This window comes from Erinaceus europaeus, chromosome 19 (assembly GCF_950295315.1).
Source record: "Erinaceus europaeus chromosome 19, mEriEur2.1, whole genome shotgun sequence".
In the NCBI taxonomy this organism is placed as follows: Eukaryota; Metazoa; Chordata; class Mammalia; order Eulipotyphla; family Erinaceidae; genus Erinaceus; species Erinaceus europaeus.
This window is the reverse complement of record NC_080180.1, coordinates 39,625,234-39,642,743: the sequence shown is the minus strand read 5'-3', so window position 1 is coordinate 39,642,743 and position 17,510 is coordinate 39,625,234. Positions and strand designations below refer to the sequence as shown.

Genomic DNA, 17,510 nt, shown 5'->3' with positions numbered 1-17,510 from the left:
GCATCAAATAGGAGTTAATATGATATCTGAGGAGGCTGTGGTGCTGAAGGAACTCTTTCTCTCTCTCACTGTCCCTCTATTTGAATTATGAAGTAGACTGGAGCAGTGACATCTCACAAACACCGAATCTTGTCTCAACACACACAGACAAGAGTGCTTATACTGTTCTGCTCAGTTCTTTCATATATCAGTACATATTCCTGATGTTTACCTAAAAATAATTGCCTCATTGCTCTTTTAGAGGGATATTATACCACACGACCATACTTTCATTCCTCTTATCTCATTATCAATGCTATTACACTTAGCACACAAAGTATTTGTCAGCAAGGAAGTATCTTTAGTCAAATACATACATAGAATCTTATACCTTCTTTTAAACATTTCTACTAATTCTAATACATAGTTTTGATATTTTATAAGTACAGTTAATTCTCATTTATATGCTAATTTTATATATTCCAGTAAGTCTGACTTTTCACTGTTATTTTCACTAAGGAAGGGTCATGCTTAGAAAAATCTTTGCTGCTTAAATGTTTTAAATTATTTATTTGTTAGAGACAGAGAGACTTACAGAGGGAAGAGAAGAAAGAGAGGGAGAGAAACACCTGCAGCAGCACTACTTCACCGCTTGTGAAACTTTTCCCCTGCAGGTGGGGACTGAGGCAGATGATATGATAATGTACACAGAAAAAAAAACTACTGGAAACAATTAGGTAATATAGCAAGGTGTCAGGCTACAAAATCAATGTACAAAAATCAGTGGTATTTCTTTATGCAAATACTAAGTCCAAAGAAGAGGATATCCAGAAATCACTCCCATTCACAGTCACAGCAAAATCAATTAAATATCTAGGAACAAACCTAACCAAAGAAGTGGCAGACTTTTATATTGAAAAGTATAAGTCATTATTCAAACAAATAGAAAATGATACAAAGAAATGGAAAGATATCCCATGCCCATGGATTGGAAGCATTAAAATCATCAAAATGAATATTCTCCCCAGAGTCATATACAAATTTAACGTGATATCCATCACAGTTCCACAAAGCTTCTTTAAGAGAATAGGACAAAAACTACAATCATTTATCTGGAACCAGAAAACACCCAGAATCACCAAAACAATATTGAGGAAAAGAAACAGAAATGGAGGCATCACACTCCCAGATCTCAAACTATATTATAAGGCCATCATCATCAAAACAGCCTGGTACTGGAACAAAAATAGGTACACAGACCAGTGGAACAGAATTGAAAGCTCAGAACTAAACCCCCACACCTATGAACATCTGATCTTTGATAAGGGGGACCAAGGTATTAAATGGAGGAAGGAGGCTCTCTTCAATAATTGGTTCTGGGAAAACTGGGTTGAAACATGCAGAAGAATGCACCATTTTATCTCATCAGAAACAAAAGTCAACTCCAAATGGATTAAGGACCTGGATTTTAGACCATAAACTATCAAATACTTAGAGGAAAACATTTGTGGAACACTTTCCCACCTAAACGTCAAGGACATCTTTGATGATATAAGCCCAGTTGTAAGGAAAACTATAACAAAAACAAATCAATTGGACTACATCAAATTGAAAAGCTTCTGCACAACAAAAGAAACCATCTCACCACTGTCACTGGTCATCCCCATCAGGAGCAACATAATGGGCCTTTGTGGGTTCCTATCGACCTTGCCCTCAACATGCATCAACAATGGTAGGGACTGTTCCATTCTCCGAAGGGTGGCTGGATAACATACTCTACCTACCATCCGAGGGAGATAGGTCCTAAAATTAGTGCAGCCCAGTATGTTCCTAGCTATGAGCACGTAATGTGAACTCAGACCTACAGAGACGCAGAGGTTACATAGGCTCCTCTGCTGAATATGGGCTCCAGATCAAATTGATGAGGTTTACAGTGAACAATATTTATATAATTTCCCTATATTTGGGAACTACTCTCTTCCCTGATCCAGCTATCTTGTCCTTCTTCCAATGATGACACCATCTCCCCAGACAATAATCTGGGCCTACCATCATAATAGCCATTAGGCTTAGGCAAAAATTAATAAATTCATGGACCCCTTGGAATATACCTAAAATAGACCTACTAGCTATCTACAAAACGAAGACCCTCAAATCTTTATCTGTAATATTCTTGCTTTTAGGTTCATCATTAAACAACAGTCTGTCTGCTTTCTATATTAACTTTTTTTCAGCCACCAGGTTCCAGATGCTACCATGATGCCAACCTTACTTCCCTGGGCAGATAACCCCACCATATGTCCTGGAGCCCTGCTTCTCTAGATCCCTGACCCACTAAGGAAAGAAAGACACAGGCTGGGAGTATGGATTCACCTGACAATGTCCATGTTCATCAGAGAAGCAAATACAGAAGCCAGACCTCCCAACTTCTGCATCCCTCAATAATCCTGGTTCCATCTCCCAGAGGGATAAAGAATATGAAAGTGTTCAAGGGAATGGATTGGATACGGAATTCTGGGGATGGTAATTGTGTGGTATTGTACCCCTTTTAGCCTGTATTTTTGTCAATATTTACATTTTATAAATAAAAATTTTTTAAAAATCTCGGACAAAGAAGGGACAAAATGAGAAAGACTGGCCTTCTTAATTGAAAAATGCAGCTGTAGAGGGAAATAGAGGTGACTAAAATTTGTAGCACAACAGAGAAAGGTCCTAGAAACCTATAGTGGAAGTCCTTTCCTGTTTTTCACTACAGACCATATGCAAGTTTTGATCACACAAAATATAGGATGAAAAGAACAACTGAGTGCTGCAAATAAAATTCCAGAATTCACAAATTTTTGTTCAGAGTGAAAGCAAGCAGTAAGAAATTGCATTGTAGTGTAGTTAAGAAATATGACAGGTTGTATCTGTCAATTAAAATAATGCCGTGTCACATATAAATCTGAGTGTCATTGATAATCATTGCATAATAATTTTCAGCATGAATGAATGAATCAATCAATATATCTCTAAAAGGGATGAGAAAGTGAGATTGCAGTGGTGGATGGAAAACGATCAGAAGAATTATGCATGGAAGTAAATGAAAGGAAAGTCGAAAGCAAGAAAAGATCATTTTAAACAAAAATATTAGCTAGTTTTTATTTGGTGCACAAGAAAAACATAAGGGTGAAAAAATCATTCTCAAAGTTGGTCAGTAACTCAACTTGATTTCAGAACCATCCCTCTATGCACTATAAGCAAAAGTTTTCAAATGTGGGAGGGGGCAGATATTGGTGCACCAGTTTAAGCACAAGCACTACAGTGCACAAGAAGCTAAGTTCAAGCCCCTGGTCCCCACCTGCATGGAGAAAGCTTCCCAAGTGATGAAGTAAAGTTGCATGTGTCTCTATATCTCTCTCCTTCCCTCTTGCCCCCTTTCTTCTCAATTTCTCTCTGTCTCCACCCAATAATAAATACATAAAATTCAAAAATTCAAATGTTTCTTAGATTATTGATAATTTTAAAATTTAGGTAATATATGATAAAACATTATCAAATACCTATGTATCACAAAGACAATGTCATAATAGTTTTTATGACACTGGATTTGTTCTCAAATATTAGAGTATTTGCTTAATCCATCTAATTAATTCATCCACTACTGAGTAAAATTTATAGTAGAAGTGTGTCAATAAACCAGTAAAGAACATTAAATAAAAACCTACCTAACATAGTTAAGATTCAGCAAGCTTAAGTAACTAGAAGTATGAATATCTGTATAAAATCAAGAGTTAAGCATATGACAAGTTGTTAAAGAGTATAACCACGTATATTCCAGATTGTTACTATTCTTTCACTCAAAAGATGTTATGGTCACCTAGAAATACCTTTGCAATTTGAAAAATCTGTAATAGCACATTTAATAATAAATATCATAAACAACAAAAATTTTCCTTTAAAGTAATGTCAGAATGTAGGGCTGGTGAGATAGCTCAGCTGAGAGGGTGTTTGCTTTGCCATTAGAACAAGGCCCAGCCACTACTATAGTAAGGAAGACTTCCGTGCTGTGGGCTCTGAATCTCTCTTCCTGTCTTTCAGTCTCTCTCTCTCTCTCTCTCTCTCTCTCTCTCTCTTTGTGTGTGTGTGTCTGTGTGTGTGTGTGTCTGTCTCTGAAAAAGTTGGTCCACAGTACTTAAATCTCTATGACAATAACAAAGGAAGAAAGATAAGCAGGCAGAAAATATGGAAGAAAGGGTGGAATGCCTCAAGAGCTGACCATGAAAAGTAAGCTTTATTTTATATCAATTGTTTACTGCTCAGAGTTACTCTGCTTTTCACTATTCATCCAGTTATACAAATGAAAAGCTACTGATATTCATTAATTATATTTTTGGCTAACAGAAGAGTTTTGTATATTCTTAATATACACATTATAATGAACAATCATTACTGTGTCCGATGAAAAAAAATTAATATATCTATTAAAATAAAATCTGATAGATGGAAGTATTGCTAATGACATAAAGGGATGCAGAAACACAGAATGGGTATAAACAGAATAATAATGGCAATGATCTGCACTCATAGTAAATACAAGTTTTCTCAATAACCAGACAATGATAGCTAAAAATCTAATGCTTTTCTGTAGATTTTATGTAAGTGACTGACTTTCTTCAAATGAATGAAAGTTTTCCAGTAATAGTCTCTACCCAAGCCCAACTATTACCTGTAAAAACATGCTTTTTGGACATTTTCAGGGATTTGATAGCCTCTTATAACTTTCAAGAAGGAAAAACTTACTCACAGGTAATCTTCCTTAGTTATGGTTTCTAGACAATCTGATTGATAGTGTCACACTGGTTTATTGGTGCTGAAAGAGGAACGGGTGCCCCAGTGCATGGTGGTGAAAGAGAACTTAAGCTGATGTTGTGAGTGATGTGTAGGCACCTACTTTAGGGGAGAAACTATTAATGTACTAAATTGATAGATAACTTGGATAGTGTACAAGCTTTGCCTTCAGCACAACACAGGTTTGAACTGGGCCTCACAGCACTGCAGGAAGCTTTAGTGTTTTGCTGTCTTTCTCTATTTCTTTGTATTTGAAGAAGTTGGCATGGAGTAGTGCAGCCCTAGTTACAACCAGAAAGTAATAATGATATAGAGACAATTAGATGTGATTTATGAAAAATACTGGATAAATGGCGGAGATAAAGAGATGAAAAGGTGTTTAAGCATGGTGACCAGGAAAGACAAATTAAGATAGTACAATATCACTACAAAAAACACAAGAAAATTAAAATTTAAAGATTGTTATTGAGGATATGGAACAAGGGAAAAATTCGTACATTAGTGCAGGAGGATGTCACTTTGGAATACAGTTTGACATTAGCAAATGTTCTATCTATTGCAGACCTAATGTTTCACTAATTTAACCTCTAAGTAAGTGATATTTCAACACTAGAATGTAAGCAAGAGAGATTTGGGGTATATTTCATCCAAAGTACAAATACTAAGATTTCATGATTATCATAATAAGGGAAGAATATATATATTAATATATATGTAATATATATATTACATATATATTATATATATATATTAACTGAAACAAGTGGATGTATGGTGCTATATTTAACTGAGATAAAAAATATAGGTTGATGACATATAAAAGTGGGGAAGCCAGGTTATAATTGAGATTATATTAGATACTCTAGTAAAGGCGTTCAGTAGGCAATTAAATATGCAAGCGCAAATCTCAAGAGATAGGAATTCTAGAGTTCTTAGATACAGACAACAGTTAGAGCCACAGGAATAATTATTTAAATGAAGTAAATATAATTAGAGAAAGGAGCAATGGAATTCTAAACTGAAATGTGATAGTTGGTAATGTTAAGAAGCTTGATTGTGTTAAAGAAATTAAAATGTGAAGGTCGAGCGATAGCGCAGCGGGTTAAGCACACATGGCACGAAGGGCAAGGACCAGAGTAAGGATCCAGCCCCTGGCTCCCCACCTACAGGGGGATCGTTTCACAAGCGGTGAAGCAGGTCTGCAGGTGTCTATCTTTCTCTCCTCCTCACTGTCTTCCCCTCCTCTCTCCATTTCTCTCTGTCCTATCCAACAACAATGACATCAATAACAACAACAATAATAATCATAACAAAGATAAAACAACGAGGGCAACAAAAGAGAGGGGGAAAAAAAAAGCTTCCAGGAACAGTGGATTCATGGTGCATTTTGCCTCCAGCAATAGCCCTGGAGGCAAAAAAAAACTAAAATGTTAAATCACAAGCAATACTTAGTGACCTTCCATCTACCATATTGGGGCTTTTTTTCTACTCCAGTTGGACTCTCTCATCTTTCTTTCATTTGCTTGGCATAATGAACTCTGGCTGAACAAGCTCTATCCTTGTTCCTCATTCTTCCTTCTTCTCTCATGACTGTCTTACCAAAAAAGCTCCCATTGTTCTTTCTAAATTCCTTTTAAACCCTCACAAAAATCTATAGTTTTAACAGATTGTATTTCAGGGCATCAAACTCATTTCACCTGAGTACCTATGAATTCCCACCCCCCAAATTCTATGAGAACTGTGTTTACATTCACAGATAAATTTGATACCTAAATCCATAATCTATATCATGTAAAATAAATTAATATAAAAGTGGGCAATAGTATTTAGTTATAGAAATATATACACTTAAGAGTCATTGTTTCTATGAGATTGTGATGCATAAGAATCTGGCATTATACTTCGTGAATGAATACAGTCACATAAAACTTTTTAAAAAATATTTTATTTTTATTATCTTTATTTATTGGATAGAGACAGCCAGAAATCTAGAGGGAAGGGGGATATAGAGAGGGAGAGAGACAGACAGACACCTGCAGCCCTGCTTCACCACTCGTGAAGCCTTCCTTGTGAAGCAGTCCCCAGGTGTGGACTGGGGACTTGAACCTGTGTCCGTGGGCATTGTAATGTGCACTAAACCAGGGCGCCACCACCCAGCTCTATAAAACTGTTAATAACAAGAACCACTATGTAGTTAAGGAATATTCATGTGAAAAAACATTAAATATAAATGCATTGTGCCAAGATAATAACTCTGTCCATTTTTCTCTCCTCAATTTTCTATTATTCCATAGGAACTGTAGCACAGTCTTGCCTTATGTTATCTAATTTGTGAACATAAGACAGCTACTACTATAGCGTGAGATTAGAAATTATCTATTTTATATGATATGATTAAAAATTTGAAGGCCTTTATAATATTTGATAAGCTTGTGATTTAAGATAGTAAACAGAATAAACTGGGAAAATTCATTTAGATAACATAGTGTAATATGATAATGATACTGCTTTTAAAACTATAGGCAATAAGAAAATAGAATGAAAAACTGTATACCTTACAACAATTTACATCTTTCCCCATAAGTAATAAAAGTATACCTGCATTTACTATACATTTGAAAAAAAAAAGTAGTCTGCATTTTTACTTTTTGCCCAGGCATGGGGCAATACAAAGGACTAGCAGCACTGCACCTAAATAGAAATAGTTTATTAGTAGTAATATAACAGTAAAATAGTAATTAGAATTCCAGTAGAAAAATGGCATGTGCACACTTTAGTTTAACACAGTTCATTCAAGACATTATTTACAGAAGTCTGTACAACATGCAGACAATCTCTATGGATAAGGGAAGCACTTGGGTAGGGTAGAAATAATGACAATTAATACCAACCCAAAATTAGTTTGTTCCCCCTAACTTCCAATCTCTGGCAGTTGTATCTAGCTGCTGAGTCTAACTGTAAACCAGAGGAAAAAGGAGTTGAAGTGATACAGTACATTAACATTAGCCTCTCGGGGCCCAGAGCACAAGCCCAAAGAAAAACTGTCTGGGAAGCAAACCAGAATAACTAGAATAAGATGCAGCTTCATCTAATGTATTGTTTCTATGCATCAGTCAACTTGGTGCCTTAATATCTGCATTACAAGTATATACTGGGCTTTGCTTATTATGTGCAATTGTAATATCCTCTTGAGCTACTATGTCTTGATCTGTCTCCCTTATTTTCCCCTTCCTATGAATCGTCCTTAAAGGAGCAGACTTCCCAAACAATCCAGAGTCCACACTCTCGGTCACAGTCTTTATCAGGCTCTTAGACTCTGATCCTAATCTCAGAGCCAGGTAGCAGACAAGCAGGGGCTACCCTGGTGCCTAGAGCCTACACTGTCTCACTAGCTCTTCTGTGTAAATCACAGAAAACGATCCTGCACGACTCTAGTGCTTCATTCTGTGGCATCTCCATGCCCTGGGATGCTCTCATAGACTAGGGCATTGTGGGGAGTCAAGCATTTTTAACAATTGTCTCCTGATCATACTATTCTGTCCCTTGTCAAACTATCCTTTAAGATTTGTTAGTATACTACATTTAAATTTTGTAACTCATTGGACCATTTTATTACAAATTGTAGAAAGTGCTATACAGGATATCAGAGGTTATGAGAGGTCCTTTTTGTTCTTGCTATACCCTCTTGTTGACTTACTGGCTTACTCTATGTCCTGTAATCAGGTAGGAAGAGGCATCAACAAAGCAGCAAAGTATATCCTATGTCCTAGTGGAGCGCAGAGTAGAATGTCTGGCTATCTTTGGCAAACTTCCATCTCTCTCCATTACAATTACTGATCTTGGTTTCACTCTATGTCTATATTATTGATAACTTAAAAACTAATATAATAACTACAAACACATTGTGTTAATTTTTCCAAGGGTCAGGGAGATAGCCCAGCATTAGATTACAGGACATGCAAACCTTTGGACCCACACTTGATCTCCAACACTGCCGTATGTCATAGCTTAACAGTGTGCTATTCTCCCTCCCTCACACTAATAAAAAATAGACATATATTTAAATAAAATTTAAAGTACTAATTATTAAAGTACAAATTATAACATGAAATTGGAACTGATATAAACACACATATATGTGTATTTAAAAAGAGTCAGTCTATTCACCTCTACTAACTAATTTAGAGAAACAGATAAAGCTCTGAATATTGATCTATTTAAAGCCAATATGCAATAATATGTGCTAATCTAGCTTTTCAGGATGTTTCAAGGAACTGTAATAGGAGTCATCGATTTGGTAAAACACTTGACTCTCATTGTGGAACTTCTTGCATTGCAGTAGCAACAAGTACAAACTTTGACATGTCAATAAAGTTACCCAGAAATATAAAAGGTCTAAATTACATATTTTTTCATATAAATGTTAAAACCCATGTAATAAAAAGGTCATGGGATATATAGCCCATGAAATACAAAAAGAAGATATTGTGTATTTGGAGACAAAATGAATGAAACTGGAGATAATCATGCTTACCAAGGTAATAAATGAAATATAACTATAAGAGGGCTTCACTCATCATTGAGATCATCTAGATTCATTGTGGAATCTAGAGGAATGATACACATATACACATGAACTTGAAAAAATATTTCTAAGACATTGTGAGATGGTGTTACCACATGTGAGTGCCAAAACCTGAGATGGGTAGTACTCCTTGGACAGTGGGATAGTGCTTTCTTGCCTTTTCTTCTCTCTCCTCTCCTCTCCTCTCTCATTCTCAACTTTGAATAGAAAAATTGGACCCAGGTGATTCCATGGTGGGATACATGTGTAAAGTCATGGGTTTGGGGACCAGGCAGTGGCGACTCTGGAATAGCGCATACTTCACAGTGCGCAAGGACCTGGGTTCAAGCCACTGTCCCCACCTGAAGGGGATAAGCTTCACAGGTGGTGAAGCAGGGCTGCAGGTGTCTCTGTCTCTTTCCATCTCTCTCTCTCTCTCATCCCCTCTAAATTTCTCTCTGTCTCTATCCAGTACTAAATAAGCAAATAAATTTTTAAAAAGAAAATAAAAAACAAAGTCATGGGTTTGTTTCAAGTCCAATATAAAAAGAAAACAATTCTTTGTTACACTAAATCAGAAGACTCACAACTCTTACTCAGTATAAGCTACATTACCAAAAAGATCCATGAAATGTAAACACACTGAAGTATGAACTTTCACCAATTGTTCACTACTGTTCAAGTCATTCTTCTAGTAAGAGTCTCTTTCTTTCACTACTGCCACATGGCATATAATAAATAAAAGCAAAGAAGCTTATAAGTTTCCTACTGTAATATAAAGTGATTTGAGGATGACACTCATGGACTATTAAATGAGCACTTCTATAAGTCATGCTTGACATGTAGTTTAAAAAAAAAACAAACAGAAGTGATATTTACTGTGAAGTATTTGTCCATGCTGAGTACTGTTAGGAAATTGTGTGGATGTGGTTGAGCTTGGCAGGGTTCACAAAGCACCCAGCTTGCTTGATACTATGGCCTATCTACGTAATCATTGTTTTGCCTGAAAGATTCCCACCCATTCCATTCCAAGGCACTCCCTGCCTCCAGAGCATTATTATTAATCCTACCAGTTGAACCCCTAGCAACAGTTGCTGAGGAGGTCCATACCATTCCCCACCCTCTTTTGCCTTTCTCCACCCCTTTCCTAACCGTGTATGCTATTGTCAAGCCACTTCCTTTTCTGTCTTGTTCTCTTCTGTGTGTGTGTCCCCACCTGGAGGAGGGCAGGTGGGCAGGCAGGCAGACCGAGAGGCTGATGCTGGCCATTGAGGTTGGCACCACATGGCTTAACCAGGTGTGCTACCGCCCAGCTCGGGGGCGTACAAATGAATAAAGATTTGTATTGCTTTGCCACCACAGGCTTAGTGCCTGGGTCATCTCATGTACGTGATGCTACAGTACTATAATTCTGAGTTTCACCTTATAATATTTAATAATTCCAGGAACAAACATGAAGACTCTTATATATATCCATTTTGAATAAAATTACTTCATGAACTTTTACAGGCATATATTATTCATATATGTATGATTATTGGCATAAAACATATATAGAATTGGACACAACTATTCTGAATATTTTAATTAGTTCTCTATTAGAATGAATCTGTTGATGATAAGCCCATTTTTATAAAATGTGAACCTTAAGTATATTTCAAGCATTAATATGCTTTGGGTTTTGCACTAAACATACACATAGTGGTGTTTTTGTTTGCTTTATAATACCCAAAATAAGATTTTATTCAACAGCAGCAAACATGCTTGTTGTTATTTTTGTCCTATACATAAAGAAGTGATTTTATTATGTACTTGGCCAGCATCCAGTATTGAAAATAAATTTAGAATGCAGCAATGACTCTACTTTTAAAATATTTATTTGTTTATTCCCTTTTGTTGGCCTTGTTGTAGTTATTATTGTTGTTGTTATTGTTGGATAGGACAGAGAGAAATGGAGAGAGGAGGGGAAGACAGAGTAGGAGAGAGAAATATAAGACAGCTACAGACCTGCCTTACCACTTGTGAAGTGACTCCCCTGCAGGTGGGAAGCTGGGGGCTCCAACCAGGATCCTTCTGCCGATCCTTGCACTTTGCACCACCTGCATTTAACCCGCTGTGCTACTGCCCAACTAACTACTTTTAAAATTTAGGATTACAGAACATTTTAAATAGAAATTCTTATCTGCTTAAGATTGAGCTAATAAGTTACATTTGTGTACATTTTTGTAAATATATGTTAATTATTACCTTTTCTTAAAGTGCGTGCAATTTTTTTTCATTTTAATTTTTTTATATTTATTTATTCCCTTTTCTTGACCTTGTTGTTTTATTACTGTAGTTATTGTTGTTATTAATGCCATTGTTGTTGGATAGGACAGAGAGAAATGGAGAAAGGAGGGTAAGACAGAGAGGGGGAGAGAAAGACAGACACCTGCAGACTTGCTTCACCGCCTGTGAAGAAACTCCCCTGCAGGTGGGAAGCCAGGGGCTCAAACCTGGATCCGTACGCTGATCCTTGTGCTTTGTGCCACCTGTGCTTAACCCGCTGCGCTACGGCCCGACTCCCTCATTTTAATTTCTTTGTGATAGAGGGTGAGGGAAAGGGGTTGTGGGGCAGTCACACAGCACTGCTCCATCACTTATGAAGCTTCCACAGTGCGGGTGGCTACCAGGGCCTTAAAGCAGGTCCCTGACCTCTATTGGCTGAGCCAACACCTGATGCCTGATGTGCACATTTTCATTAATTCTTAGCTATTTAATTCAATTTCAGATGTCACATACAATTATATGTCACAATGTTAATAGGGTCATAATAGAAAAGGCTCATCTATGCATACTATGTTATGAAGTCAATCAGTTCTAGATCTCAGTTTATGGTAAGTATACCAAGACATCCAACACATAGAAAATTATATGATAGTATTTAGGTATGTAAACTAAGAAAAATGCAGCCATGGGTAGAATGTGAAGATATAATACTGATCAACAGGTCTTCCACACCTTTTAAACCTCTGTCAGAAACCTCTCCCTTTGTCAACCACTTGAGTATGATAACTATACTCTAAGTTACACCTCAAACCTAAGTTTGAGAGCTATATGTTATGACACTACCTGCTTACAGATACTAGCATAATGATTTCTGAGTTAATGTGCCTCTAGCAATTACATGTTGAGTGTATGAAGACCTTGCTTATAAAATCAAATAGACACATGGTTTACAACAAAGGACATTTGATTTACACATGCTATCGCTTCCATCCTACTAACAGATACATGAGAGCTGTGGTTCTCAATGTTAAATGTTTAGTGCCAGCATATGCTACAAAATGACACAACCAACAGTTCTTTCAGCATTAGCTAAAAGTTTATTGGAAACTATTACCAATTGCTCTGGCCTGTCATACAAATACTGAGGCAAAAACTCTGGAGGATGGGCCCCAAACCAATTACAAGTCTTCCTAATGATTTAAGGATAGCCCAAGGTCTGAGAAACATTGCTCTAGGGTCCACAGAAGGTTTAAAAACTTTTCATGTTTTCTTGGTAGCTCCCACACACCATTAATAAAGATGAAATTAAGATGAGAGCTATGTAGGGAACAAATTACCCCATAGCCAGATATATAAGTGATTAATCTGGTCTTAGAGGGCTAGACAGTTCAAACATCCGTGATAGATCATCCATCTCCTCTAATTTCTAGAGATACCCAATACTACTGCAAAAATGACACAGCTAAAAGTTCCCAATTTATTTCTCTTAATTAATATTATTTTTTCTGAAAGAATGAAACAAGTTTATCATTGTCTCCTCTTTTGTCCTTAGAAGCTGTTCATCCTGGGCTAGGATCCAAGAACGAGACCCTTTTCCCCTCCAGCTTGAATCTCTCCAGACAAAATAAGAAGGGATTCATGTCCTAATTAAAATAAATCACACTATGAACGCAGAGGTTAGGCGTGGAGGAAACAGATGGTGGATAACTGGAATGAGGCCTAGGAACCTCTCTAATAGCTTTTCCTTCTCTCTCCTCAAATCACTCTATAAAAGCCCTCCCTATTTTTCACATAATATTTCCCAGTCCTAATTCTAAACTAATTCTCACAGAGTTATCTAGAAATACAGAAGGGATGGGGCTGAGGTTTAATACCTCATAAAGTTAGCCTTTTTGATAAGTGAGAAAAATGGAAATTCAAGTAAGGCCTCTTGAGGAGTGTGGGATGTTATGAAACTGACATAGCTATGGGTACATAAATGCATACACAAAAGAAAACAAGTCACTATTACTGTAACTTAAACCATACATTAAATTACTATAAAAATTTATATAGAAGAACTCAGTTAAACAACCAAACAAACAAAAACCAAGGATCTTCAGGCCAACATGGTGCCATACCCCACAGAGTGAATAAATTAGCATACTAAGGAACCAGGTGCAAGTCCCCAATCCTCACCTGCAGGAGGAAGCTTCACAAGTGATGAAACAGTGCTTAACTGTACCTCTTTTTCTCTCCCACCTTATTTTCTTCCTCTCTCTTTTTCTCTTTGTCCTATCAAAATAAAAGAGAGAAAGAACCAAAATAAAAAAGGAAAAGAAAAAATGGTAGCCAGTATCATTGGCCTCCTTCTACAAGCACTAAACTACAGTGGAAAAAACACATAAATAAATAATAATAGTAAAACAGGGGGGAGCCAGGTGGTGGCACACACATTATAGCACACAAAGTCCCGGGTTGAAGACTCTGGTCCCGACCTGCAGGGGGAAAACTTCACAAGTGGTGAAGTAGGGCTGCAGATTTCTCTATCTTCCTTTTTTCCTCTCTATATTCCACTTCCCAATCAATTTCTATTTGTGTTTATCTAATAACAAATAAAAAATGATTTAAAATAATATTAATAAAACAAGGTTCCTCTAAAGGGATTTAAACTTTCTAAATTGAGCAACTCTAACTTAAAATTAGTATTTTGTAGAAGATTTGAAATATTGCATGAATCAGGCTCAGTCACTTTTAATGATAAAAAATGACATTACACAGATAAATCCAATGTGGCTTAGCTCAAATATAGCAAAGTATTCAGTAATAATAGAGAAAAATTTAACCCTATAATACATCTCCTCCTCCTGGTTTCATTTCTCCCCACTCTGACAATGTTATTTGAAATACAATCATCCCAAGAGAAAATATTAAATTTGTGAGGAGAAAGAAATAGTTTATCTTACTTTATACAAAAACCAAAATGCCTAAAACATAAATTAGGAAGGATCCAGAACTTTGGCCTAATCACAGGTTCATAAGAAAGCCTACTTTGATTTTACTGATTTTGGCAGATAATAGAGAATATCTGATTTTCACAATTAACTATCCTTTGCATTAGCACTAGCCAAAGTAGGAATATATTCTCTTAACAGTTCTCTCCACACTCGTTACCACAATTTGATTCAAGGAAAAGGCGACAACTACATATGCACTGAGTTGCATTATAGGGGGGATTCTCAGGCTTACCCCCAATGTTTCCTAGTAGACCTCTGTTTGCCTCAAAGGAACATAATGTCTTGATCACATAGGACAGACAACAAACGTCCCTTCTTTCCCAGAAAAGACAATATTTTCTAAGGTTATTTTCTCTACAAAGTATTTTTGAAAAGAACATTCTGAACAAAAGCTATCATCATTTCTGTTGACAACATGTGCAGAATCACAAACGCTCCACAAAGAAATGCCTCCCAATATATAATAGATGCTCATTCCCAGTTTCTGATTAATTAGTGAAAATCATTCCAATTGTAAAAACCTATTTCTTAGCATTATCTGACACTAATGAATGGTATAGTCTTAGATGACCAGTATGAATACAATAATTTTCATCTTCCATACAAAGATAACTCATGAAATTCTCAGTGCCTCTGCTCTATAATAGAAAAATATCCTATTAGTATTGTCTTTAAGGAACTTATTTTTAGATAGACCTCATTAATGAAAACACAAATACATACATATGTATACATGTGTGACCATGAAAACAATATTTTCAGAGAAGAAAACTGAACTACAAAATTAGTGTAAGGATTATTGAAAGTAGCATAGGAATATAATAATCTAAGACAATAAAGGAATTATTTTGGTAAGATTGTAAAAGGTTTTTTTGGGGGGGAAGAAATACTTCTATGTTTGAGAGAAGGGAATATATTGGTAGGGAAAAGAGAAATGCATATGAATGAAGGTGAATATTTTTAGTACAAGATTAAAAGAGTATGTCATGTCTGAGCTTTCAGGACACAGCCACTGCAACAAATGTAATTATCTTAAACAACTAAACATTACTCAAGGAAATGTAAGCTTTCATAAATGTGACCAAATACAAATATCTTAAATAAAAGAAATAAAAGGATTTGCAAGTAAGTCTAAAACACTCATCATTCTACTCTAGTCCAAATCAGAGAATATATTAAAGTTGAGCATGGTCTGACACTGACAGAAAGGAGAAAGAGCTCTCAGGGCTACAAACCACACAGAAAAGAGAATTCTGCCATGAATGATTCTAGCAGGGGCATTCTTCCACCACACACAGGTAAAAGCTCAGGCTGTTTCAGCAGCTGGATTTGAGATCTGAGGATCTCACTCAGTGCACACTGACATATGACCTACTTATTGTGAGGTAATAAATGATATATATTTTTTAAGACTTACCTATTTATTTTTATGAGCAAGGAAGAGGCATCAGTGTGCCTTTCAGCTCTAATATACACAGTTCTGAGGACTGAAGTAGGACATCACATATGCAAGTTCTGTGTCATGGTTTTTTTTTTATTTCTTTATTGGGGAATTAATGTTACACATTCGACAGTAAATCTAATAGTTTGTACATGAATACCATTTCTCAGTTTTCCATATAACAATACAACCCCTACTAGGTCCTCTGTCATCCTTTTTGGACCTGTATTTTCCCCCATCACCCACACCAGAGTCTTTTATTTTGGTGCAACATGCCAATTCCAGTTCAGGTTCTACTTATGTTTTTTTTCTCTTCTGACAATCAAAGACTTGGAGCATTTTTCATGTGTTTCTCGGCCTTTTGGATCTCTTCTTTGGTGAATATTCTGTTCATGTCCTCCCCCCATTTTTGAATAGGGTTATCTGTTGTCTTGTGGGTGAGTTTGGCAAGCTCTTTATATATTTTGTTTATTAAGCTCTTGTCTGATGTATGGCATGTAAATATCTTCTCCCATTCTGTGAGGGGTTTCTTGGTTTGGGTAGTGGTTTCTTTTGTTGTGCAGAAGCTTTTTTAATTTGATGTGGTCCCATAGGTTTGATGCTGACTGTAGGTTTGCTATATATAGACTCCACTATCTTTAGGAATTTTCCATCTTTTTCCCATTTTTTGTAGTGTTTTGATCATAAAGGGATGTTGTTTTGTCAAAGGCTTTCTCTGCATCTACTGATACAAACCTGTTTTTTTTTTTTTTTTTTTTTGGTTTTGCTTTTATTGATGTGATGGATCAGGTTGCTTTGTTTGATGTATATTAAACCAAACTTGCATGCCTAGGATAAACCCCAGTTGGTCATGATGAACAAACTTTTTAATATACTGCTGTATCCGGTTGGCTAGAATTTTGTTCAATATTTTAGCATGTATGTTTATCAGAGATACTGGCCTGTAGTTTTCTTTTTTGGTGTGTCCCTATCTGCTTTTGGTATCAAAGTGATTTTCGCTTCATAGAAGCTGAGAGGGAGCATTTGAGTGTCTTTAATCTTCTTTTAAAAGTAGAGGTATTAGTTATTCTTTGAAGATTTTGTAGACTTCATTTGTAAAACCCTCTGGTCCAGGACTTTTATTCTTGGGAAGGTTTTTGATAACTATTTCAATTTTATTAGCTGTGATGGGTCTGTTCATGTTATCTAGTTCCTCTTTATTTAATTTTGGAAGTTCATAGGTATTTAGGAAATCGTCCATTTCTCCCAGGTCCTCTAGCTTGGTGGCATATAGTTGTTCATAGAAGATTCACATGATATGCTGAATTTATACGGTGTCTGTTGTGATATTTCCTCTTTTATTTATGATCTGATTTATTTGGGTCCTCTCCCTTTTTTTGTTTTGTGAATCTGGCTAAATTTTTGTCGACTTTGTTCACTCTTTTGAAGAACC

The 17,510-nt window shown here is 36.2% G+C and overlaps 1 protein-coding gene across 1 annotated transcript in view; it reads right to left on the bottom strand.

The window, feature by feature from the left end:
* MARCHF1 (membrane associated ring-CH-type finger 1) overlaps positions 1–17,510 on the bottom strand; it is an 853,606-nt gene that overhangs the window by 498,023 nt on the left and 338,073 nt on the right. Inside the window, exon 5 of the mRNA XM_060178875.1 lies at positions 13,820–13,915. The gene's annotated coding sequence lies outside the window, so the exon portion shown is untranslated. The remainder of the gene's footprint in view (positions 1–13,819; positions 13,916–17,510) is intronic.